Source organism: Strigops habroptila, chromosome 8 (assembly GCF_004027225.2).
Source record: "Strigops habroptila isolate Jane chromosome 8, bStrHab1.2.pri, whole genome shotgun sequence".
Taxonomy (NCBI): domain Eukaryota; kingdom Metazoa; phylum Chordata; class Aves; order Psittaciformes; family Psittacidae; genus Strigops; species Strigops habroptila.
Window position 1 is genome coordinate 56,672,738 of NC_044284.2, and position 27,157 is coordinate 56,699,894.

General features: G+C 42.9%; 1 long non-coding RNA gene across 1 annotated transcript; it reads left to right on the forward strand.

Annotated features, from left to right (window-relative positions):
• Positions 1–1,744: 1,744 nt before the first annotated feature.
• On the forward strand, positions 1,745–26,916 carry LOC115612066. Its single transcript, XR_003992869.1, has 4 exons — positions 1,745–1,971; positions 16,436–16,548; positions 18,999–19,114; positions 26,668–26,916. It is a non-coding gene; the product is annotated as an uncharacterized LOC115612066 (long non-coding RNA).
• The last annotated feature ends 241 nt before the right edge of the window (positions 26,917–27,157 follow it).

The following is a 27,157-nucleotide window of genomic DNA, read 5'->3' on the forward strand; positions in this document are numbered from 1 at the left end:
TTTCCTCTTCTCTCCGCAGGGCTGTAATGGTGGGCTGTAGAGCAGCTCCACTCCAGCAGAAGAAGGGCTGGGGGCAAACAGCACTTTCCTTCTCTTCCCCATCACTTCCCTCTCTCTTCCCAGCAAAGCAGCAGAACAGAATTGGCTGCCTCATCTGTAGTTGTTGGGACCCAGGAGAGAGATGTGCTGAAAAAGAGACTTCTATATGCTGAAAAGTAACTCTGCAAGACAGAGAAGTGCATTGTCTCCCTGTGTTTGGGGTTTATCATGGATTATCCCAGCCCTCCAGTGGGATTGGCTGTGAAGAAAAAAGCGAAATAAGAAAGAAACCAGTCCTCTGAATGTCTACTGACCTCTTCATACAAACCTGTCAGAATGTGGGAGCAGTGTGAAACTGGTTTGATAACAACATCATGAAAAATTCAGCTCAATCCACCTGTACACTGTTCTGAGCCTCAGAGTCTGACAACTGCACACCGTGGCCATGTTGATGACAATAGTGTGAGTCTGAGGGGCACAGATGGAAAAGAAATGCATAGTTTTGCACTAGAACTAGGAATAGATGCAACTACTGCTGAGTGTATACACTTCTTATCCAACAAGAGGCAGGCTGTGAACTCAGGCCCTCTGAAAGAGCTTCTTTCTGACAGCTCTTGAGTTTCAGTCATGTCCTGGCAACATTTTCTCATAGTGGTTATGTGGAGGAAAAATGCCAGAATTCACTCAAGCCAATTGTATAACCGAGAGTTTGTAAGATACAGTCTCTAACATGTTAAGTAACTTCACTTCTCAGTGACTAGATGGGGACTTGAGAGCACTCAGCCCTTTCCGGGATGGAGATCTAAAGAGCAGTCAGCAAAAAATAGCATGCTACCTCCTGCGTAGCATTGCTTGTATCTGAGCTGCCTTCATGCTGAGGAAATATGGAGGTAAATGCACGTAAGCCAACATATTAGGGATGTTGGTTTTGTGTTAGAGGCAAAAATGGTGTGCCCAAATTGCATTGGTCATCTCATTTCTTCCAGGCAAGAAATCTGAATGTTCAGTCTGAGAATGTGAAAATATCATTCTTAAAATCCCCACGACGTTTAGTTGTCCAACATGTTATTTACTTTATCTGATGCAGAGTAATTGATCATAATGCAAATCGAAGCATATCTGTCCCTTTGAATAGCAGCAGACCTGGACTGGAAGAAGGTCTCCCTGTAAACCCAATCCTCTCTGAAAGCTTACCTTTCCACCCATGAGGAGTTAAACTACCGCTTCAAATACAGAAGCCTTTCCCTCTCAGATGTGAATATGAATCCCAAACCTGCAGCACAGCCCCACCTCCAATGTTAAGGCAGTAAGTAGAAAGGATGAGACTATAAGGAAAATAAGTAGCTATAAACTTTCAAGTGACCAGGAGTCTGAGTGGCATGGCCTAGTGTTTGGCTAGCTCAGATACACATGCTGGCAGGCCTTGGAGCTTGGAAGAAGGCAGATAGATATTTGGGAATGCATCCAGCCAGCATAGGCCTATAGAGAGGAACGGTGCTGCATGCTGTGTGTAGCAGATGATCATGGACTATTTTCAGGTGTATTAACTGTATTTTGGAAGATGGAGTGATCAGATCATTTGGCAGGAGGGGTTGTAGAAGCCCAGGTCACTCACGGGAAAGCAGAGTGAAAGTCTGGGTTAATTATTGACAGCAATTTGGCCAGGGTGGGATGTGAAAGGGAGGTAGAAGAGGATGGGGCTGGCATTCTGCAGGGGAAGTCTCTACTTCTTACACCCTCTTCCCCTCTCTCTGACTCCACTTTTCATTCACGAGTGGTGATTCACCGTTGTCTCTTATTATTATTTCTTCTCTGTATGGATTTAAAGCACCCAGTCAGCACAGAAAATACCTGTCACATAAATGTCATCTGTTCTGTGGAGAGAAAACAGAAAGATCATGAAGTTACAGTAAATCTGTGCCAGCCTTATTGGTGAGTAACATGCAAGTGATTTCTTTCAAGTTTTGACTAGTATTTGGGGTTGTAGTTTTGGCTCTGACGCTTTACTTTGCTGCTGATTAGCATGTTAATGGGTGGCAGTTGGGGTAAAGGTCCCTCCAATACATCACAACTAGAGACCTTGTTCCACTTGAGGAAAATAATGTTCCTTGCAGGTTATCAACAGGCAATGTTTCATATTTATCAGCTTGGCAACAATAAGTGGTATGAGGAGCTGAAGAGTCCTCAGTGGTAGCAGTATCATTTCGATAAAGTCATTTTCTAACTTATCCAGAATACCACAATAAATAATAATAAAAAAAGAAGTGATAAAATGGTTGCACTGAGCAGGCAGTCTGTGGTGTTAGACAGGGGATGTGGAATAATACTTTAACTCACCAGATAACTGTTAATTATGAGCCAGCCAAAAATAAAACCATTACAAAACATGATGCTTTGTGCAGCTGGCATGTCTTTTTGGAATAGCATAAGGGAGCATAAAGTATCCCAGGAGAGAGAATAAGGAAAGTGCAGAACTCTTTCAGTGGTATAATAGGACTAAATTAAATCTGGAAGTTACACTTGGGGAATTCAAACACCCATAGAATGAATTCACTGGCAGATCATTGGGCTGTATCTGAATGGTGCTCAGCATCCACTGCTAATCCCACACAGAAGCATACAGGAAAAAGGAAACAGAGGAACCGCAAGAATGCACAGTAGGGAAGGATGCAGTTGGCAAGGGCTCTTTTGCCATCATACATCAGATAACAGAAAACCTGTGGAGGGCATTGTTCTGTCTGGTCATTTACATTCAAATAAAATCTGCACAATTGTGCTGATATGTCCTGTCAGGGACTGGGCAATAGACTGCCAGGTCCTGCTTTATCATGATCTGCAAAAAATCCTGTGGTTCAGGCTCATTTGGGACAAAGTTGTGAGGCGCAACAACGAAGCATAACAAAGTTGTGAGGTATATCTCTTCTCTTGTGCTATTTGAAAAGCATGTAAAGAAAGAGGAAAGAAGGACTGGGTGAGATAAAAAGATTGTCCACCCGGGGCTTATTGATCCAGAGGGGATGCAGATGTGCTGCTGTAGCAAAAGAATTCAGTGCAGGTTGTTTTCCTTCTGCACTGCCAAAGCTCACGCAATCGTACTCAGCAACACTTGCATTACAGTCACCCTGGTGACTTGCTTTTAATGGCACATCACACGACAGCATGACACATAGTCAGGTGTTCACACCCAAATGTTCACACACTTCTGTACTTTTCCTAGTGTCAAACATGGCAACAGAAGTGTGAGAGAAAGATTCTTGGGAAACCTATTTTCAGCTTTCAAATTCTTCCTTGTTTCTGCCTCAGGAGGGAACAGTGTGCAGATGTCAAGTCTCACAGCGTAAGATGGTTCAGGGAAAAGTATTTGGAGTTTTGGCTTCTGGCTTATACTTCTCCTGACATTTACATTTTTCCAATTTGTCCTTCTCTTTTGGGAACATTATGTTCACTTCAGTACCTAAAACTATGGGGTTTGACTGGAAAATATTAGACTAATCCTGGATAACTTTCAGAATCTAAGCTCTGATTTGTTTTAAAGGACGTCTTGAAACCAGTTTGGAATATGAATATTTTAACAAATATTTGGGTAACATACAGACTTCCCAGTCTAATGTCTAGGAAGAATATGATCCCACAGTATCAAAGACATGTAACAGCCTTTTGTAGAACAAGTTTTTAGGAGGCAGGAATGCTGCATGTGCTTAAGAAAGCCTTTCCTCGTAAGAGAGGTGCTCCAGTCCCCTGATCATCTTTGTAGTCCTCTGCTGCCCACTCTCCAGTAGTTCCTTGTCTTTCTTGAACGGGGGAGCCCAGAACTGGACACAGTACTCCAGATGTGGCCTCACCAGGGCAGGGTAGAGGGGGAGGATCATCTCCCTCAATCTGCTGGCCACACTCTCCTTGCTGCACTCCAGGATACTATTGGCCTTCTTGGCCACAAGGGCACATTGCTGGCTCACGGTTAACTTGTTGCCCACCAGGACTCCCAGGTCCTTCTCCACAGAGCTGCATTCCAGCAAGTCAACCTGTACTGGTGCATGGGGTTATTCCTCCCTAGGTGCAGGACTTTACACTTGCCTTTGTTGAACTTCATTAGGTTCCTCTCCGTCCCGCTCTCCAGCCTGTCCAGGTCTCTGAATGGCAGCACAGTCTTCTGGTATACCAGCCACTCCTCCAGTTTTGTATCATGAGCCAACTTGCTGAGGGTACACTCTGTCCCTTCATCCACATCATTGATGAATAAGTTGAACAAGACTGGACTCAGTCCCGATCCCTGGGGAACACCGCTAACTACAGGCCTCCAATGCACTAGGCACTAGGCTCTGTGCCACCGATCAGAACCCTCTGAGCTCCGCCATTCAGCCATGTTATCATCGTGTCTTATTTCTCTATAGAACATAATGTGTGTCTAATATACCAAGAATGTTGTTGGATCTTTTACTAATTTCAACTTCAAGACACAAGAACTTTAGACACAGAAAGCCTGAAACCCTAAGGAGCTGTCAGTGTTAGCAGCTTTACAGAATATCGCTTGTTTACATTGAAATGATCACTTCTGACTGCTGTGACTGTGGTTCACAGGGGCTCTGAGCATCATATTCAGCAGCCAAAGAGTGTTATTAGAGATTATTTCTTAGGCTTCTGCTGTGCCCTTTCCCACTCTTCAAAATCCTTTGCTCCTTAAGGAGACACTGAGCTTCATGGCTAATGGAAGTGCAGAGGCCTCTCAGCATGGAGAAGGATCTCCAGCAGCACAGGGCAGCTGGTACGATAGCTGTGGATGGGTAGTAAAGAAGAAAAATACACACAGAATGCATGTAGCTGGTATTTAACCAGGAACTTGGCTGGACAGAGGGTTAGAGATGGTACAATGAGGGAGTCAGGAAGGAATCTGGCTTTTCTGGATCGCTTCTGCTTAGTGCTTTGAGCTGCTTTGACGGGAAGCAATTGCTCTTCAGTTGCCAAGGCCCCATAGCTGCAAGTTCCACTTCACATCTGTTGAATCCCTTTTTGCTGCCTACCTGCATCCCTGGCAGCTGATGTTTGTTAAGCTGGACCTCCGGGGAATGATTCAGAGATTAGGCAAAGTGATGTGGCGAGAGAGAGCTGTTGTTCCCCAAAGAGCAGCAGCACGCTCCAGTCAGTCACAGATTTGCTGCCTCATGCGACAAGCGGAGAACTGAACCCTCACTGAAATTATTCAGACATTTTTCTTTGCTGTGTACTGGGGCTGAACAAAAGACGTAAGGACAACCAGGCAAGCATCACATGCCTCAGCAAATTAATTTCCTCCATTTTCCGTAGCATTTTTTCAGCAGCAAAAAGTAATGAGAAATACTTGGCTACTGGTATTTTCAGCTATATCTATTCAGTCTTCCAGAACCGTGCGGTTTAGCTGGATGCTAGACTATCAGAGCAAAAGCCTCCTCATCCGTTAGTGCTCGGAGAGCAGCCACACTGGCTTCTTCCATTGGGAGCTCCTGTAGTATCTGTCCAACCTATTCCAAGTCTGTGTTTAAACTCCTAGGAAAATACACACTTGGCTCACTCTTGGATGAGGCCCTGAGCCTCCCACTCTGCATCTGTGATTCAGGAGTGCTTTTGTCAGGTCACAGCTGAAGGGGCCTGATGCTGCCCTCCTGTGCACCAGTGTAAGCTGATTCTTTCAGAGCCCTGAATTAGACCTTGAGTCTTAACTAAGTATTGTGATCCTTCTAAATTAGTCACTTTTCTGTCTTCTTTATTTTCTCAAACAACCCAGCACATGTTTAATTGTTTGCTCTGTGGGTATGCAGCAAGGTCTGGGCCACAATGCCCACTCTGTTGTGCTTCGTGCTACACAGTCCCTTTCCCCCCACTCCTCTGCACAGCCCTTCCAGCATGTTACAACAATAGACAGAGAAAGGACTGTGGGGTTTTTATAGAATCATACATTCGTTTAGGTTGGAAGAAGCCTTTAAGATCATCAAGTCCAACCGTTAACCCAGCACTGCCAATCCCATCATTAAACCACGTCCGTAAGTGCCACATCCACATGTCTTTTAAATACCTCTTATAAATCCACTGAGTTAGGATATTTTGGGGAGAAGGAAAGATGAGTTACTTGAAGTACTTTTATAGAAACAATATCTTTTTCGCCAATGTGTCTAACATTTTTGAAGTACCAAAGTTATAATTTACATGAAATACAGAATTACAATAATAATCTTTTCATTTATAACTTCCTATTCATCAAAGGACATCCTAAGTACCTCTTGAAACTCAAAAGCACCTGAGTGATACATGTGAACATACAGAAGGAGAAGTCCACTGGAACATCTGCGGTATGTAGGTGTTCCATTGCAGTTTAATTTGGTGGTGTTAGTACCTAAATGCCTTGAGACAGCTTTAGGTGCTTACCTGTGTCCTTCCTGTCTCAAACATCTCTTCAAAAACTCATCTGTATGGGTGATGGGACTGTGGGAAATCAGGGGGAGATAAAGCTCCTCTTGTAGCTTGAAAAATGGAATGTGAACACTTTTTAAAAGTACTTTGATTGTTTTTCTGTGCCCCAATCTCCCCATTTTTAAGCAGAAGTGAGTGGCCCTCGGTACGCTGTAGTGGTAGTGTTTAGTAGTCAGGTACTGTCTGTTCCAAAGTGCTTTGCTCCTGAACCCAGTTATGGTTGCTAAGTGACAACAACCTAATTGTGTCTCATAACTTTGACTAAGCCAAGCATTTAAAAGCAAAAAAGTGAAATGCTAAGGACAGTGCATCTCTCCTGCTGCCCATGTAACAAACCAGGCTTGGTACTAATCTGTTTTCTAGGGCAGACAAAGGGATTTGTTTGCTGTTCTTCTCCAGTAACTTTATTATTCCCAATAGTATTATAGAGAATTACATTAATTGTTGTGGTAATCACAACAGGAAGCTATTACTTTGAGCAAATAACAGTTACTTCACCTTCCCAAATTTGTTTGTGACCACACCTGGCCTTAATCCCAGATTTATAATAAGCATTTTTCTGGAGACTAAAGAAGAACAGATAGTCCTTGCTCTTTGGTGGAGAGGGCTGGCAAATCTGCATACTCGGGTCTTAGCCCTTGCCAAAATCCAAGGGCATAAGCAGTTACTTAAAAATCTCATGCTTTTTGTAAGAATCTAATTGTATTTTCAGGGGTGGCTTCGCGCTGCTTTGTATTTGTGATTGGTAGCTTGGTGTAGACAAAAATGCAAAATACCTGGGAAAAGTTTTGAATCCATGTAAAAACTGGGACCAGCTTGGTTTCGCTTGAGATAATCCACTATGTTGCTGTTACTTTCTTATTTAAGGACATTAAATAAGGTACCTATGTGAATATAGATTTAGGAGAAAATCTTAGGAGAAAACATTAGAGGGCAGAACTCTTTGGTGTCTTAACATATGATTGTTACTATGCAAACTGATCAAATACTGCAGCATTAACAGTAAGAAAATGTTACAGAATGCCTCACAAAGACATTAAATGATTTCTGAAGATCAAATTCTTTAAGTTAATACTATGTATAATAGCTTTCCTCTGTGTTCCTTTTGGTTTTTAAGCAAGACTTGAATTTTACGCAGTACTGCTTTATAAACTATTTTTAAATCCACTCTTCCTGAACTGGATTGAAACTGTTCACTGATAAACAACTACAGCAGTGTTCAGCTATTCACGGCAGTATTCCTTAACATCACTAATATTCATTAAACCTGGCAGAATGAGAAATCCCCAAACTACTAATTTCCAAGGCTCTGTGCTGTTTACCTAAGTAAACTGAAAAATGTTTTGTCCTTGTTTTGTACTAGGGAAGATGGATGGCATTTGCTGCTCTGTGCTCTCCAGTACAAGACCAGCACTGGAAAATTCCCAGGGGTATGCTAGCAAGGGATGCTTTCATCTAGCCAGGATGAAGGTGTTGATGGGGATAGATGCGGATCGATGCCCTGTTTCCCACCTAGCTTCCATGTTCAGAAGTGTTCTTCAGGGGCTCCAGAGAAGTACAATCCATAGCTGGAAGCTGGAATCAGCACAGCAGGCTAAGAAAATGAAAGGGAGCTCCCACTAGGCTGGCTCACTAAAATCTTCCGTATGTACTTGGTATCCCAGGTTCAGTTTGCCCATATCCATAAGATGTGTTTCATTCCTGTAGCAACTATGTTTTCTCTGGAGAAAAAGCTCTACAATGTTAGACAATGTTGAAGTTTTTCACTGCTCCTTATTTCTAGTACAATGATTTATGGTTCTGGGCCTGATAGCCAGGCTAAGTAGATTCCCCGTGGGTTTAGTGGATGAGAACATTTGCTGAGCCCTGAACAGCACAACACATAAACAGTGTTAAGGCCACATTTGCTTTTAATCTCTGCTTCGCTCTGTGTGCCAGCAATTTGGAGGAGTAATTGATGTTACTTTGATATCTAATGGTCTGCCTACGTGTTTTTATGAGCAGACATGATCTCACTGTGCTTGCTAGGAAAGTACCATCTCCAAACAATGGGTTAGCAAAGCCCTGACTCTGGGCTGGTATCTGCACTTTGCTCGTCTTCAGGACTGTGCTGTCATAGCTGTATGGCTCTCAGCCAGCCTGAAACCCAGGCTGGGAGAGCTGAGGAGAGAGCTGGAGAAGAATAAAGAAAGAAGGACCAGTCTTCAAGAAGTTGAAATGAGGTTTATAAAACAGACTGTAGGCTACTTCTCCACCAAACCACGTGAGTTAAACACTTTGCTGCATCTCCAGATACCTGAACATAATTAAAAATCTTGCTTAATGTGATTGGAGTTAGAATTCATCTTGCTAGGTGCTTTTTTTAAATGAAATATAACCTAATTATACATCCCAATTATAAGAGAAACTGTTATCGTAACTCCCTCAGCACAATTCCAGAATATGATATTAATGGCTTGGTGTTCTGTACAATGCTGCAAGTTTGGGCACTGTGTGATTTTTACACAATACAAAAAGTCTGTGAGCTGCCACTTGTACACAAGTTGTCTTCCAATAATACTATTTTTCCAATAGCAGTTCAGTTTTCCAGTTTTGTTTATGTGGCTCAGAAGGGAAAAGCACTGAAATAAGCCACTTTTTCATAGCATCACTCCAATAAGGCCATGTAATTAAAACCTAACGCTCAGCCACTGAAGAATTCCCCAGTAGCGAAATGAAAGCTGAAGAATGTCGAGGGATATCAGTGATGTGTTAAGTCATATCTGGCTTCCAAATTACAAACAATAAGAATTAGTTGAGGGGAAAAAAGACATGCTTCATTCAAGTCAGATTTTAAAAGGTGCTGAATTATTGGAATGAGGTAAATTCACAGGGAATGTGAAGGACAGCTGGGAACGTGAACTGATTAGCAGTACAGATATGTAGATCATGAAAATTGTAGCAATGTTGGTTTTTTCCTCTTCCCAGACAATTAACAAATCAGACCATCTCTCCATTTTAACACTGATGAAAAAGCTGAGAAAGTCCCATTCTGATGTGCCAAAAGATTGCAAGAATAGGCATCCATTTGTAAAGCCTGAGTACTGCCATTGCCTCCTGCACCCTTGCCGCTGACAAGTTACCTCCCTGAATACACCAGGCCACTGGCTCTTGATGCTTAAATTCTCTAGGTTTGCTGGGATTCATCACCAGCACAAAATAAAGAACTTGAAGCACAAATGGTGGATAAGATACTGTGCCTGGTATTGCAGGGCTAGTCATAGAGTAGGCTACTTATTCCTCAATTTATAAAATCAGCTCTAATTAACGGGATTTTAACACATCTGCAATGACCTTAAGGTCTTTTCCAGCCCTAACTATTCTATGATTCTATGATTATGTACAGTGCAGTCCTCCTGCACTGTGGGACTGAACCAGCACTCTCCAGAGATGAAGACTGAGGTGTAGCAAGTTATGCTAAAAATGTGACCATCTTTAATGTAGGGCATAGAATTCTTATCCTCTAGAGCAAGGGCACAGGAAATCTTATAATACTGGGTAACTACTGAGTTACATTCATAGGAAATAACATCAGACTACAAGCCTTTCGAATTGCCCAGAATATTACTGGAAGGAGAAGGAAGCCTATAATTTCATAGCTAAACAGTATAAATAATAATGAAGTAAATTATCCTTTGAACAAGCTACTGATACTCAATGTGTACATATACATTTTGGGAATATGGCAATTTTAAAAATGGTTGCTAAGTGTATGTCAAGACTCCACAAAAGTGATTGCATCTTTATTTTATGCCATGCAAATGTAATTAATTTGCACTATTTGTATTTTCTGCTGAAGTAATTAAAAAAAAAACCAGCTTAGACTTTTAAAAATGATAGCACCAGCACGAAGAACAACAGGGATCTTCCCTCTGGCACCATGGGAATGCTGCAGAAGCCATTTCTTTAAAGAAAAGATGTAAGTGCCATTAACCTAAATTGCCAGGGAGCAGAGCAGGAGGCTAGCTAACAAATCATTTATTGTCATAAAATAAAAGCATCCTTTTGCATATGAGCCTCGGCTGTACTGGGTTAGTTAAGAACACATTAAGAAGCTGAAGAACTAAATTCACTGTTCTACTTTCTTTAGCATGATCTCAGTGACTTTAAATTATTTCATCATGTCCATGTGATAACTTCATTATACAATCCTGCCCCCAGTGTCTTTTGGGACCCCTCATCTTAGGGCTTTCTTACGTTTGACTCAACCTTGCACCAGTCACAGCAGTGTGTCCTCCCTCCCTTCCTTCCACCAGAGCCCATTGGTTTCTAGCACCACTTACCTGCTGTGCTCCTCCCTGGTCCTATAACATGTTGGACTGTTAATAGTGAGGTTGGGGAAGATGATTGCTAAATGCTTTGCCATGGTATGTCTTCCAGGAGCTTGCACAGATCTGTGGGGAGACTTCTCTCTACAAAAGCTACACTGACAGGTCTCCTGCTTAACCATGTTTGTGCGCAGACTTGCTGATTCAGATTTTTGTAGTAATTTCTACAAGTTGGCCTGGTGGAGCTGTCTTTTAATTCCCTGTAGCTCCTCTTGGAGTACTTTTGGAATCACATTGTTCACTGGGGAGCCAGTAAAACACTTGAGCAGTTCTGAATGTCACTGCTTTCCAGCAAAGAACTGCCCTGGCATGGTGCTGTCCCCCTCCTTCTGTGCTCCTCAGCTCCCTCCACATGTCTTCAGCCAGAAAGAAGTAAATACAAGTAAGACAATAAGATGGAATCATAAAATGTTCTAGGTTAGAAAAAAACCAAAACCTGACCTAGGCTAATTTCAAGTTTACATTAGCAAATAAAACCCCACCCAAACCATTCCCCTCCAACTCCAATCCTGCTGTACAAGCAAAATAGTTACAACAGAGCAAATAGGTGTAAAAGGCAGTGTCTCTCCCAGCATCTGGTGTGGACTATAACATATGGCTTTCTATTATGGATTCCTCTGAGAGTTCTGCAAATTAATTGCAGTTAGCAACTACTGGTACAAGTAGTCTCTTATTTTCAAAAGGCTTGGGGTTTTCTCCTTCATTTCATAGTTGGTGGCGATGATGTTAATCCATGTTAATCAACTCTTTTAGTTTGCAGTTCTAGTCAAGGACTGCTAATGGATTGTCACTTAAATAGAGCACTAGATAGAGGAAAGGGTTGCATATGTTTCTCTTGTCACAAGCAAAAGCCAATCAAGGGAAATAACAGCCCAACACAGGTTTTACACTGGCTCCCTGCAGCATAGATTGGTGGAACAGGTGTTCTTTCAAACTAGCAGTTAAGGCAAGGCAAGGAACAGACAAACATGAACTTTCCAGCAGTGTGCCTGTGCATGATTCGGTGTTCCTTTCAATCAGAATTGCTGAATTTGCATCTTGAACCCAAGTGGAAGTTCATTTCAATCCAGGAGCTACCTCAGAGTGCCCACCACCAGGTGCTTTGCAGGAAGGAGGTTAAAAAGCCAGTAGTAGATGGCTAGGGAAGAATAACAATGTGCCAGCGGGGGAAGGAAGTTTCTTTAGGCTTCCTGGCTTTGTTCTGAAAGCAGGAATCTTGCTTATGTTTTGTAAAACCAAGCAGGTCTTTTAAAAGCAAAACACAACAGATACAGCTGCAAAGGGCAGATTTGTCTCACCTTTTTTAAATATCAAAAAACTAGCTGGTTTCAGCTGTTTGTCCACTCTTCTCCTGTAGCCAATGGAAGTAATGAACAGCAACCAGCACTTGGCAATTCATCCTGGCCCAGGAGAGATATTTCACCCTGTAGCAACATGTGTTCCTGCCATTTGCTGTTGAAAGGGACCCAGGTGTCTGTCTTGGAGCAAAGGTCTGCTTTTCAGATATTTATAGGTATGTGAGATGAATCGCAAAAGGCAAGACTGCAATGTGTTTACCATTAACAATAGGTAAACACTGACAAGCAAAAAGATACATGAAGATTTTGTCCATCTCTCACAGTTCCCACAAGTGTTTATGGAAGATATCAAATGCAGATCAACTCACACTGATAAATATACTGTATTTGATCCTACATCACTGAAATCAGCCAAACAAACAAACAAACATCCATTGGTACTGATACGAGTAAACAAGGATCCAAAACTACCCATCATGAAAGCTGCTGGTATTTTTGCCTCATGATGCTCTCCTTGCTCCAACAGTTCTCCAACAACAAAGCCATCAAACATTTGCACAGTGCTGGAAGGGCTCTGGTTTGTGGGTGCATCTCTAACTGAGAGGAGCTGGGGAGAGGTATTTAACATTTAAACCACAAGCAGTGTGTGACATCCTAGGAGAGCTGTGGGATGGCATCACTGCATTTTAGAGTGTAATGAAAATCCGTTGTATAAGAAGGTGCCTCAGGCTCAGAAAGGTTGAAACATTCATACAACCTGTAGATGGCTATTTTAGTGGAATATGGTTCAGACATTGCATTGATTACATGTTTTTTGCCTAGTCTGAATGGAAGAAATTCACTAAACCATTTATTCATTACTGAAACATACCGAAAACAAAAAAAGAAACAAGAAACCCAGTTAATTTACTAGGAACATGGGAAGTCAATAGAAACTGGCTTTGTAAGAATTGCTATTATCCTGTACCTGTGAAGTGTCTCTTATCCAGAAATGTTTTGAACACCCCACAAGTTTAGGCTGCTTTAAGGAGTGGTTCTGAAATGCAAAGAGCGTGTGAAAAGCAATGTAATGGTCTGCTCGAAGAAAGAACATTTTGTCTTCTGGTAGTCAGGTTCTGCCCACGTTGATCAGAGTGAAACTGCCCTGCTTCACTGAGTTTCTTTTACTAGCTCACGTCCATGGCAAATGGATGTTTTATTATATAGGTGCACGTTACATTTATCCTTATGTACCATCTGCAGTTTTCACTGCTTCTCACTGGTGATTATTCCTCTTGAAACAAAAAGATCAGGCAAATTAATGGACACCATTTGCCATGAATCCTTCCTCTTTCTTTGGGACATTCCTGAAATACAAATGAGAGCAAGAAATGGTTCAATACCCTTTATGACAGATGTCTGTGTCTGGGTTAATTAAACTCTGTCAGGTAGCCAGCTATACCTACAGAGACAATCTCTGTAATTAATAAACACATCTAGCTTGTATTTTGTAGCACACAGTCTAGTTATATCACAGAATAAAAGATTGGTAGCTGTCATGGGCTTTCTTCCCAGCCAGATTTGACTCTTGCATTTAAAATGCATTGAGTCTGTCTTTCCTGAAGAATGAATTCTGATTTGAAGCACAACCTGTGAGCCAGATTCCCTTCAAGAGTTCAAAATTTGAAGCATGCAAATTGTTTTCTAAAGCCCCAGAATGAAAACAGGTCATGGATTTAACATAAAGCCTAATCTAAACCAGGCAGCTTCATGAACAAGAGTAATCGTTTTGTGATGAAATCTGAGCTAATGGAACAGGCTATCACTGTAAAACCTCATTGCTCTGAAGGGCATGTCTGCCTCTGCTCTGCAGTCCAGCATCTCCTCCTCCCAGATGATGCAATTCCATCATAATCCTAAATCCTGATGTTGCATAACAGGACAATTACATGGAGGAGGAAGCAGTGGGGGTGTCAATTTGAGGCAGAGGGCGGTTAATGTGGAGTTGCCCAAGGGTCTCAAGCAAGAGCAGAGCTGGGAAGGCACCTTGGCTGTTCTCAGCCAGGAGTGGGATGGATTGAGGTTCCCTTCTCCTGACAACTTTAGTTTAAATCATGTAAGAATCTTGTAAGACGTCTGTAGCAGATTGGGAAACAAAACCAAATTTGCTGTCAAGCCTCTGCAAACGTGAAAAGCACGTTTTGTATTTCCCTTGGTACACTTGGATACACTGAGGGGTGTTTTTCTTCCTCCAGGACTCCAGTGCCTTGCACCCTGCCTGCTAGGACTGCTTGCCCACCAGTGCTGGCTTGGAGCAGGCAGCTTTACAGCAGTTCAACCGCTCACAGCTGCCAGCTGGCAGCTCCATTGAGCGTTCTGAGGAGAGACAAAGCCAAACTTTTCCAAACTTAATCTCATTACAGAGATTTTAATGATTTTTAAGAAGTGCGTAATTACTACACCATTGGTGCTGCAGCAGAGAGCTTGCCATTACTTCTCAGCAGGGACACAGGAGTTGCTGTGCTCTTGGAGATCAGCTCTTCATGTGCTCCAGAGGTCTGGCTCTGAAAGCGGGTGGGATTAGCTCCATCTGAGAGGACTACTGCAGAGAAGAGTCCTGGAAGACTCAGAGGAAATTATTACCTTTCGGGAACTGATTGATGCGGGGAAGCACAGTGTTTTGCATCCCTTTCATGTTTCCCTTACCTGAGGTAATGACCATGCTTATCTGTGATAATGGGCAAAAGGACTTTTTGCTGGGGCACGTCATGCATGAGAAACAATATTATTTAAAGCCTATCATCTGGAGAGCTGGTGTATGTTCAGGCACATTGCATTTCAAGCATTGTCTTACTGGCATGTCCTTCCTTAGCACTGGGATGTCCTGTCTTGGCATGCTCAAAGGGCAAATGTTTTATGCAGGACGAGCTCTTCACTGAGTCTCTACAGTACCCAGAACCATAGGTTCAAGGTGAGTGAGAAGTATTGGGCTCTTCTACATTAATAAGTAAAATACTGTAACTTAGTAAAACAGGGCCTCAGTTTGGCCAACTGGAAGGCCAAATCCCTAAATTCCAGGTGCTGAGAGAAGTTGTTTTTCTTCCATAACCTTTATTCCTTCCCTGGCTGCACACTTTTAATTGGTTTGTTTGGGAGATGCTCTTAATGAACAAACCATCACGGAACTGGTACATCTTAACATCCTTCAGTGACAAGAATTACCATTTTGCAAGTCATCCACTGCAGCTTCACACTGTGAGGAAGCAGTGTGAGGTTGGAAAAGTGGGACAGGAGGTTCTTGTGATGCAGAGGGATGCAGGGAAGAGCTGCTTGTGCAGAGGGCTCAGCCACTCCAGCCTGCAGTTATTGGGGGGATTTGTCCCTTGAGTAGCCTCCCTCTTAAATGTCTATGGGGTTTCCACGGGAGGGTGCTTCAACTCTCCATCTGCATAAGCAGGAATAGAAGTCACCTCCCTTCAACTGACGGCCATGTCCAGTAGAAAGCTATTATGAAGTTGTTATTTCTGGAAGAGAAAAGCAAATCAGGTTTCATAGCGTTATATTAGTCCCATACATATTTTCAATTTCCCAAACTAGAGATTACAATTGCACAAAGTTCTCTTTCTCCCCTTGCACCTTTGCTGACATACCCAGGTGGGCACTGGTGCATGGTTGAGCAGGCAGTGGCTATGATTATGGCCCTGTAATATTTTGATAAGAGAAGTGCAGCAGTTACTCTGATGCAGTATGAAAAGCCTATTTCTTTTAGAGTGTTTCAGCTTGAGTACTTGTGCTCTGTTCATGCCAGTCTCATCTAGAAAACAACACTGTGCTGTATCATGACAAATTTGTAAGTGAAGGTGAGCTGGTCCAAAACCAAAAGCCAAGGTATTCTGGATAGGTGTAAAAGCATAGCCACCAGCTGTGCTTTGGGACGGACAAGATGAAAAGACTTTGAGGTGGACAAATGAAAGTCTCAATAATATTGGGGATAATCCAAATTCCTACATAAAAAAGCTGTGGAAATGGGGATTTGTTACTATAGCAGTTGCAAAGATGGAGCCAGTTGCAAACCCGGTGCTGTGTAGCGCCTACTATGGCAGCAATGTGCTCCAGTATTGCTTGAGCAGCGTGCATGGCTCTCCCTCAGATGTTGCAGGGAGCAGAGCAGGGGCTTCTGCTTGCAAATCAGGCTCAGAGTTTTGCAGCTCAGCTTTTCCATCCGCAGCCATGAAGTGATCCACTTGGCTTCTTTTCTGGAATTTGTCTTTGTTCTGACTTTAATTTTTCCTTCTGTTTTTCCTCTCCCAGCACAGGATGTTTCCCGGAGCAAAGCTCTAGAGCAGAGCTGTCCCTCCACTCTTCCACGGCTGCCGCTTCCCACAGTGGCTGCTCCACAAACAGGAACCCAATCGAAGCAGCGAGTAAGATTTGCATTCTAAAATCCGGAAACCTCCTTAGTGGTTCTTTGCAGATCTCATGTATTTCCTGTGTTTAGTTCTGTACGTGTTTTCCAAATCACAACTCATACGGAAACATGCAGCATATTTAATTTGGACATATTCTCAGAGCTTCTTTGCTGTGGACAGAACCTGCTCAAATGAGTAAAGAAATAGATTGAACTCTTTAAAACTTAGTAGGTTGTTTTGTTTGACACAAGACATCACCCTCAGCAAACACTTTTAGTCAGTGGCTCTCTAGCAGTCATGTTCCCTTTCTCACTTGCCTTATACTGAGGACAGTTATTTTTTGTGTTTATCTGGTCAACTCGGGATGTACATGATGTGCTAATAGAGAGAGAACAATAATGATGCTTAGCACTTATTCCGTTATGCTGCCTAAATATTAATGGATGTATCCTCACAAGAGCCCCACTAATAGATTAATACTATTATCTTTCTATTTAGGGAAATAGAAGCAGAGAGGTGAAAGACAATATGAAAGGAAACAGAAATGCACAGATGTACTTTTCTGAGCTTTTTATAGCCTATGAAAGAGGCTTGTACACATTGTTTATAATTCTGCTTACAGTTTACCTTTAGGTGTAACAGGAATATTAAATCTTGCCCTCCGCTGGCTTTACTGGGAACTTGACAAATGAGGAGCAGAAACATACTGAGAATTTAACCAAAAAGTGAGAAAGTTAAACCATCAGGGGGGATTTTTCTTCCAAATGTTTTCTTTCAACAGGCATTAAAGATAGTAAAGACTTGGAAATAGAATGAATATGAATCACTTGTCTGAGTTAGGCATTGCTCCCTTGCCATTTGCATTCTCCAGATGTAATCATCCTGCTCCTCCATGCACAGCCCTGCTTCAGTACTTCGTGAGCTGCTTTTGTGTCAGGTGTAGGTCCCCACACCACGGTCCTTGGACCTGTGTTTTAAACCTAAACTGACCAAGAAAAAAAGGGACCTGTTTTTGGAGCATGGCTGTTCTATCACCCAGCCTTTGAAAAGCTCTCCAGTACCTCTTTAGTGACATTTAATGTATTTAATTCCAAAGAGCAGAAATTAATCCCTTCAACAAGTAAGTTACTTCATTCTCTGATAGCATTACTATCCTTGAAGAAACACAATACATGAATTAATTTTATAGCTCGTATTCTTTGAAAGAAGCATTTGTCCTGTCAAAAAAGAGACATTATGTTCTTAAAATCCTTTTTTAATTGAAAAGCCTCCCACTGCCTACATACAGGTATGGATGTTTTTGATTTCTGCTACTCAAACTTCAGTGTTGATGCATTTCCCATTCAAGGGAGAGCAGAATAAACTCCGGTTAATGAAAGAGAGGAAGCAACATTAGTCTCAGGGATTAAGACAGATGGGCTTATCTTGACTTCCACTGAGTTTGCAGGGAGTGACAACTGATTTTAGATAGAGCACGTTCAATTAGGTGCAATGTTTTTATATACAGAGTATATAATGAAAAATGAGGTTATATACTTAGTGATACTATACTCTGCAAGTTAAGGTATGAGTGTAACCGTGTCAGTTTGCCTCCTGTCTGTATGAGAGTGGTGCTGCATTATCTTGTGGTTTAGCTTGTGAATAGCACTGCTGCCCTTGGAGCCAAACATGCAGCAATGATGTCACCACAGCTGGTGACAACTCTGCCAAGACAGCATTTACTAGTGGGTGAGAGACCCTGATAAGAGCTATGAGGCAGTAAAGCTAAACCTGAATGTGGAGGTAGAGAAGGTCTCAAAACTACAAGTCCTCCCTCCTGGGCAGGCTGCTTGCCATGAAGGTCTCTGTGTTGACACCACACGTGGTCCTGGCATGTTTTCAGCTGGCACTGTGGGTAGCCTGTGCCCCTGCTCTCAGGGACTGCCAGGCACGTGCCAAGCAGGAGGAACTTCCTAACTCTTGGCTTTCCACAACAAGCCAGTGTACACCTTGCATTTCTTCAGCTGCTTTGCCAGCCTGGTGTGTCTTGTCAAAGTACAGGGTCAAAAATGTCATTGGCATATAGGAACCAGAGCTAAAGACAGGTAAAAATAAACAAAGCACATCATCTGTAGTTAGTTATCCCTGCTTTTAACAAGTGTTCCAGGAATTTCTTCCAAAGAACCACAAGCTGTAAGGTAACTTGGAGCTGAAGGCAGATTCTAGTAACAGCTTCCAAAGCTGAAAGTGGTGCTGAGGACAGTGCCTACTGCTATGATCATCAGTCCATGGTTGTACTCCAGGTTCACTCGAGTAGCCACCTGCGTACACAAGATTTTCCTTCCCAGAGTCTTTTCTCTGGGGAGGTATTAGCAAATGTACAAATACTGCTTTGACATTGTAGGCAGACCTGTCTTCTTTATGTCTTCCCTTAATATACACCTTGCATTCGTTAGTTAACACATTTCTACTTCTTATCTGTTCAGGGCTGCCATGGATCTTGTACCTTGAGAAACAGCAGTTGTGCTTCTTAGACCTGTGGCTTCCAGCTCATATGAACTTGGCAGTGAGTCTCTGCTGGTGATTTTGCTGCTTGTATTAAGTAAGTGCTTTTTGTGTGATAATGTTCCTCTCTCCACCACACTTTCTGTTAGCGCTGTAGTCCTGCCGCTGCAGCCTTTTAAGGTGCAAAACGCAGCGTGTGGCTGGAGCCACTTTGAGAGTTCCTTGTTTTCAGTAAGAAAATGTACCATTTCCTCATGTAGCTGTTGCAGCAAATGCTGCAGTTCACTTCTTTTAGTGGATTTTGCTGTAGAAAAAAGCTCTGTAATGAGCATCATTCTGGGGGAGACTGCAACCATGCAAATGTGCACTCAGTGGCCTCCTAGAGCCGGGGCAGCATGTGCCACTTGTGGGCTCCTGCGACGTCTGCTGCCTTCTTTAATGGAGTTTTTGCTCACGTTTGCTCAGTTTAATGCTTTGTAGGTTTTTTTGGTTCCCGAAGGAGAACAGTGAAATTACTTGCAGTAATGCCCCAACAAGTTTTCATGTCAGTGAAATAAACCACGAGCAGTCACAAGACAAAGAGGTTGTTAATGATTCACGCTGTTTCTTATGATTTTATTTTTCTTTTTAACAAGGACACCTGCACTAAACACTGCACTTAAAAGTGTTCATTTGATCTGAACTGAGCCTACTCAATCTCCTGGCAATTAGAGGAACCACAAACCCCATCAGTGTAATTTTATTTCTTTAAGTGAGGAAACACAAACATGTGTTGCTATGGTCAAATTGAACCTCACTGCATCTTCTAGTCACTATGGACCAATCACAGGCAAAAATAATTCTAAATCTCTCCCTTCCTTGCAGCTCTCCAGGTACTTTTGGGGAAGGTGCCTCCCCAGTGGGGTCTGGTAATTGGCTGTGGGTTTCCAGGGTTCAGGGGCTGATCTCTTGTATGAGCCCATCAGCTTTTGAGAGACAGGCTTAGGCAGAGGCTAAAACACGTTAAAAGCCACGGGGTCCTAGCAAGTATGAACAACATAGTTATCCCTCTGCTTTTCAATGGAGATTGCTCCCTTTAGTGTATACGAACATATTGATTTCTCTTTTGAGTCAATGATAAACTGGTTTTGCAGCTTTTTATTCCGTTAGGCTGCATTTGTTACTTGCCATCAATAAATGATGATGTTGAGCTAAATGGAAACTATGGGCTGCTACCTCTGATGCTCTGACTGGGGCCATTGATCTGTTCTGTCTGAGGGGAGCAGCCTGTGGTCAGAGATGCTCCCTAGGAGCACCACTGTACCTGGGAGGCTCAAAGCAGGGGGTTAGGAGCTACAGAGATTCTGGCAATCCTCCCTAGTGTTTGCTGGAGCTACCAAGCCAGTATTTGGGATTGTAAATTGTGAACTCTGAGACATGAGGGATGAAGTGAATATTAATTTAGTTTCACATATGACTGAAGCCCTTCTGGGGAGGATGATAAGGAAGCACTGACCTGACAAGGGCAGCTTGGTTTTAATGAAAAGAAGAAATGCCAGCATGTGCAAATGGGATAAAACTGGTGGTTTATCCTATGAAAATCTAAGAGAATTGTCACTGAAAGGGGTTTGAGGCCTTCTGCTAAATAAGGTACTTGACAGGAAATGGGCTGAGTTGTCAGGTTGCACCAAGACCCTTTTTACTGAGCTGGGCAAGCGGGTGAGTTCTGTTTTCACATGGTCCTCACTGGGTTCCCTCTGATTTCCTTTGTCTGAAATGGGAGTTTTGGGCTGAAAACATGTTATATTAAGCCATCTTTGCAAAGGACAATGTATTCTCTATTCCACCTCATCACACAAACCTTTAGAGGCATATTTACCAGGTTAGGGCTGGAAAACCATCGCAGGCTGATTAGTCAGATCAGCAGCTTTGGCCTCTCAATTGTGCTTCCCAGAGAGGTGACAGAGCAGGGCTGTCTGTGCCCAGTGGACACTGCCACAAGCCCTCTTTTCTGGGGAACTGGGCCATAGCCATTGGAGAGCTTTCATTTTCAAAGTGTTTTAAATGAAGTCAGGATGAAATCCACTTCATAGCACCTGTCCTGGGACAGAAACTGGGAGTAGCAGGTTTCCACTATTTGCCGTTCCTCTAATTCGAGATATTAATCATCTGTCTGGGATTTCTGATGCAATCTTTTTACAGGTGTGAAATTAGCAAGTAAGGCTCAGGGGAGACCTTATAACAGTCTTCCAAGACCTAAAGGGGTCCTACAAGAAATCTGGAGAAGGACTTTTTACAAGGGCATGTAGTGACACAGGACAAGGGAGGATGGCTTTAAAGTGAAAGAGGTGAGATTTAGATTAGCGATTAGGAAGAAATTCTTCACTATGGGTACAGGGTGCCCAGAGAAGCTGTGGCTACTCCATCCCTGGCAGTGTTCAAGGCCAGGTTGGACACAGGGGCTTGGAGCAACCTGCTCTAGTGGAAGGTGTCCCTGCCCGTGGCAGGGGGTTGGAACTGGATGAGCTTTAAGGTCTCTTCTAATCCAAACCATTCTATGTTCTATGATTTCATGATTCTAGGTAAATCTCTTTTCTTACCAATAAATAAATAAAGCAGTTAATTCCTAGCATGTTATTGAATGATGGCACTAACAATAAAAAATGAAGAGCAGTTACACTTTGACACAGTTGAAAAATAAATCTGAGCCAATCCTTATCACTAGTATAAGAGGCTACTCTCATTTATTCTGCCTCTTTCTTTTGCTGCAATGAATGAACTGCATTTTTACATTGACCCTTTGTTAGGTATCTTTTCTGATGCTGAGGAATCATATCTTGCCTGGGCTTCCCAGTGTGCCAAAAGGACTGCTACTGTTCTTCACCTGGTTGCAGACAATACTCTACTATAGTCCACGAGAACTAAATAAACCCTCGAACCGAGCTGGGCTTCCCTTAGATTGCCAGGACTCCTGCTTCTGTGCTGCTGGGCTGTTCTTGCTTGCTTGCATATTGTTCGTTTCCTACATTCATTCATTGTATTTGTGGTCATTGAGGAAATAATGAGTTTTCTGCTGGGAAGATCAGTAAACACAGAATAAAATTGCCCGTGGCGACTGTGAAGCCTCCAGTAGAGGTTAGACAGGACAGATGTCTTTCAGATATGATAAATACTGGTAATTCTGGCTTGGGACAGAGAAACAGACTGCAAGGCTCCTTCTAGCTCAGTTTGCCCAGGTTTCTATATAGCACATGCATTAGTAATTTGCCTATCTAGTGTCCCTGTGTGATGCATTTTAATATCACTCATGCTGCAGTAAAATCTGATTTTGCCAGGAGAACATTCATACAAATTACCTTGTGCCATCTGCAAGAAGGAGGAGTATGACTTTTGCATCTAGATACAATGATGTTGTCGTGGCAGAAAACTGGTGGCTGATGTGCTGGAGAGCAGTGCCGGGGGTGAGAGTGCATTGCTGTGCCCTGAACAAGGCTGGGGCATGATTTAAAGTGGTGCCTCTTGAACAAACCAGGAAGAGCAGAGCCCCAGGTCATGGATGATCAGAGAGGGCTGGACCTCTGGGAAATAGCTGCACTTGCAAAAGAGGCAGAGAGAGGCTTTGGAGGAATAAAATGGAGAGTTCAATTTGTTTAATAGAAAGATACGAGCTGTCACAGTCTGGGCTGGGTGCCCAACTCAATGGATGCACTCACTGGACCCCCAGCACTGCCACGCTCTTGGATTCAGGGCAGTTCTTTGGTCATGGCTCATGGCTGCCAAAGTGAAGGTGAACTCCAACACTTCTTTGTGCAGCAAGACCCTACAGTTTAACCTCTTTGGCCTCTGAAAAGAGAGGTTTCAGCCCTCACATCTTCCCAACAAGAAATGCAAAGCAGGTCACGCAGGCTTAACAAACCAATCTGCTCATCACCTTCCCTCTGTTCTTGAAATAGGCAGGAACAGTGCAAATTCTTGGGAAATAGCTAAAGCCTGAATGCAGCTTCTGTACCAATGCCTCCCATGTTTCTCCTCCCCAGGCTTTCTGGTGGGCAAAGCCAGCAGCTCTGCTTACAAAGATGGGATCGATCAGCGTGTGCACCAGGCACATCTCTGAATTATTAGTTGTTCATATTTTCATCTGATATAACCACACAGAAATCATGAGGAGGTGGGGGAAGAAGGGAAATGTAAAAGCAGTGTAGCCTTTCTGCTTTTGTGTGTATTCCTTTTTTCTCCCAATACAGATTAGTGGTGTCAGTATTTGCTTTTGCTGTGCCACAGGAGTTGGTGATTAGAAATCTCAAGTCCTTCCCAGGTTCCCAGCTACCCAGCGTACAACTCTGTCCATTCACCACACTGATTGCCTCATTTTCTCAACTTTTGTCTGTGATCTGGTGGTTTCTGTTCATCTAATGGACCTGCGTTCTTGCTGCTTCTTGTGCCCTGCCATTAGGTCGGTCTCCAGTTTCCATAGGGATTGCAAACCTCACCTTGCCCTCTGAATCACGGTCCCTCTGTTGTGTTTCATGACTACAGAAGAAGGACATTGGTTTGCTCCAGGCACTGAAGTAGAGAAAACGATGTATTTGGTTCCCTCAGCATAACAGTAATTTAAATGAGAGCAGCCTCAGCATATGGTGGGACTACAGAGAGCAGGTTATTGTGCAAAGGTCACTGTGTGGAGGCTTTAATGAAACAGTTCCATGGAGTGCTTGATGGCAAATGAAGGTCAGACCTTGAGGTCTTGAGAGGAGACAAGGCCATTCTCATTGCTCTAATGCAAGAGCAACAATGTCTTTAATAGTGAAAGCCAGAAAGATTAAGAGACACTGATTACAGCTCTGAGGCATTAGCTGTGTGTGCTGTGACTTGCCCCTCCGGTTAGCGGGAGAGTGGCTGTGCACGTTAGGCCTCATGCTGTACTGCTGCTGGTGCAGCACGTGGCTAAAGAGAAGTACATCTGGCTGGAGCAGCTGAAGGCAGTGTGTGCTATCTCCTGTGCAGGAGGGCAGAGAAACAAGCCTCAAAGCTCAGCACCCATTAGCACTTCTCTGACAAGGCAGTGGCCAGCAGAAATACAGAGCTCTACTAGAGCAGCACCTAGAAGGGTGCATCAGGGTAAAATCATATAACTCGGTGCAGTGGTATCACCTGGAGCTGTTGCCTACCAGAAACCCATTGAGTTGCGTTCCCTGTGCTCCTGCAGGAATGAAGGAAAAACAGAGCAATGTTTTCATCCCGTTAGCGCCAAGTGCCCAAATGCCAACTATTAGAGGCCAGCACTGGTAGCCAGGGGAACAGCCCTCCCACAGGAAAATAAGAAAAACACAGCTGAACAGCATGTGGAGAGGACCGCACACAAAAGGCTCGCCAGATCATGAGAACATTTGGGTTTTGTTGTGGGGTTTTGGGGGGAGTTTAAATACAGATGGCTAGCTCTAATCTTTTCTCCATTCTGAGCGCTTAGACCGCCTGCAATCTAAAGTGCTGGGGCACTCTTCAGCCTTTAATGGGTTCTGGGAAAGCTTCAAACAGCTATTGCAATCCCATCAAATAAATGCACAGCTGGGTCTGAACTAAAAGACTTGTTCAGTTTCCAAAAACCAGACCTCTGTGTATGTGTGTGCACCCACCCACTGGCTCAGCCCTGGCTGCAGATAGAAAGTGGAGAAGCCTGTGGTGAAGGACCGTGTTTCTGTCCTAGCCCTCACCTCCTTTGCCCCACAGGGACTTAAACTCTGCAGGCCCTTATTTAATACATGCACATTAACAGCTGTGTGTTGGTGCCATAGGGGCATATTCCTGCTGGGAGTTTCACCCTATATGGATTGTAAAGGAATTAACAGAGGAGGTCTTGAGCTTGTGAATGATTTGTGTTTCAGGTTGTCCAGACACTTTGCAGATATCTAAGAGCTAATTTGATCTGATTTTGGATTGTATTCCAGGAAAAACCTCATCTGGACGTGCCATGATCTGGATCTGGTTCCTTTGTTAAATTAACAAAATAGTCTTTGGATTGTGATGATTTCCTTGAGGAACACACATAGACCAACCTCTAGAAATCATCATCTGTTTAGCTAAACAGAGTACTCTAAGGAGTCCCAGTAGGCTGTTGTTGGACATGGTATTACTGCAGCTCTTGCTGCATTCTGGAGACATCAGGGAGGAAAGCAGTTTGATACGATGCTTTCCTGGGATCAGGAGATAAATATAATTACATGCCCTTTTCTTTTACCTATTGAGCAATAAGAAAAAGTAGAATTCATTTTGAATTAATTAATCTCGTTGGTTTTATTTTGTATAAGGACAGGTAAGTTCTAGCTAGAAGTAATTCCTCTGCTATGCAATTTATTCTGGCTCACTTTTGTTGTGAACCCACCCTTCTTTTCAGACTCTCTAGTATTTTGATCCTGGTTTTTTTTCAACAGCTCTGCTATGAACAATCTTGGAGTGTCTGGGCCAAGGTAAGTTACACTCCAGCAAGTCCTTGGAAACAATCACATAGGTCCTAGCTGAGGGAAGCCAGCTTGATGTGCTGCAGAACGTGTGCAGGGTCCCTTTGGTTTTAACTGTATTCATAGGCTGAGCTGTATTGCACATAGCAATTTCTAACAAGAAACAGCATTTATGTTTGTCACTTGTTAGTTCAAGCTGCCAAACACAGAGAATACTCAATCCACACTCATCTCCACACACTCATCCGATCAATGACAAAAAGCAGAGAAATATCTCACATCCCAGATTGCACAAGGACCTTTCTGAAAGGAACTTTTCCAGTATTAAGGTTTGATGCAATCAATTCTCAAGGTTATATCTGTTTCCCAGTCTCACAATATCTCTGATCCAGCCTAGTGAACAGTGGCTGAATCAAAAACCCTTGTTCTTTCATACTTAAACTTATCAAGTTACTAACTTTCTTTCTGTCACCTTATGTATATCCCCAGGCAATGTTAATGCCTTTGAAGAGCACTAAGTGGATGTGAGCAGTCTAAAGCTTGCTGCTCTTCAGCAGTAGCAGCAGCAGGCTCCTGAGCACCACGTGTCTCCGGTTGCCTCTGTATGCCATTACCCCAGGTTGTGTGTGTGATGCTGGTATTGCACCCTGGCAAAGGACCTCCCCTTTGGCTCTCAGAGGGCAACATTTCGACTGGTGCTTGTAAGATATAAAACTTTTCCACAGTTTAGCTCAAAGTTCTCATCCATTGTATCTGCTTGTGGGATGACAGCAAGTATTCTGGCTCAGTACTGCAACATGCTGAGGGAAAATACTTGTTGAAGTCAGGTGGAGGTTATTTATTTATTCAAATTATAGATCAAAACCCTTTCTTGATTGTTCCCCAAAGATTATAATGGGGAAAATAGTATATAGAAAGTGTTTCCAGGGCTCTGCTATGGTATAAATATAGTCTTAGGTTGCAACTTTTAACTGCACAATGTCTAAGGCAAAATCATCCTGCATTTGAAAGGACAGAATGCTTTAGATTCTTACCTAAAGTTTACTAGGGACGCATACAGGTACTGTATAAGAGAATACATTCTGACTTTTGTTTAACACACATAGGAGGATGGCATTAGATTAGGAAAGAAAGTTCATAGAGAATTAAAACTGATCAGTATCTATCTGCTAGGCGATGAACTAGGTGATTAACTAGCTTTTAATTTGTGTTGCAGTTTAAACCATCACTGGATCAGCATCGTTACTGCAGTGTGATGGTGCGATCTGGAAATGTCCATTATCTGTTGTGGGAGCAACAAACAGAATATCCAGCAAATACCACACTTCGGCATTTCATCCTGTAATACACAGAAAAGGGGAATTACAAAGGCAAGTACAGTGCGGAGACATTTTTGTTACCTGTCTATGGGAAGTGTTTACTGTTTGCTCTACCAAAACCTTTGTGCTGCTCCTATAGAAACCGTCGCTTGTATTGAATTTGTTCACACATTCTGGGGCTTTTGTAACTGTGTCAGTCCCTGGCATCCCCTGCTATTAGCCCCTGGGTTCCGAGGAACATGTTAAACTCACAGAACCCAGCAGAAAAGAACTTAGAATACACTCAGAGACTCAAATAGATCTAAATCTTGTAACCTCTAATTATATATAATGTCTCTGAGGGCCAGTGTCCATCATAAATACCATGGTGTGTGAGCTGCCACTCTG